The following is a 452-nucleotide window of genomic DNA, read 5'->3' as shown; positions in this document are numbered from 1 at the left end:
TTATTAATCAATATATATTAAATGAAAATCAAATTAATAATTTTGTAATTAATTATTTTAATAATGTTTAGTCATCACAAATATTAATTTAGAGTTTTCCAAACTCATCAATGTCTCCATCATTCTCCGCCTCGCGCGCCATCACCGATTCAGTTGAAGGTATGGTTAGAATGGGTTAAAAGAGGGGAGAAAGAGGTTGACAAAGTCAAATTGGAGCCTGGAGCTAAGTTGTAAACGACTTGTATATATAGGCGCGGACAAGCCTTATGTAAACAAGATAAACATAGTGTAAACGAGATATACATATGTCACGCTAACCTGTCTTATCATGAGATAAGACAAGGAAATTTAAATCGGTAAATACGTTTAAAATTATTTATTTTAGTAAATATTATATTTATTTAATTTATATAAATAAAAAACCCCTAAAAATAAAAATAGTAAATTTCAAA

This window comes from Arachis ipaensis, chromosome B05, assembly GCF_000816755.2.
Source record: "Arachis ipaensis cultivar K30076 chromosome B05, Araip1.1, whole genome shotgun sequence".
Classification (NCBI taxonomy): domain Eukaryota; kingdom Viridiplantae; phylum Streptophyta; class Magnoliopsida; order Fabales; family Fabaceae; genus Arachis; species Arachis ipaensis.
This window is presented reverse-complemented; position numbering follows the sequence as displayed.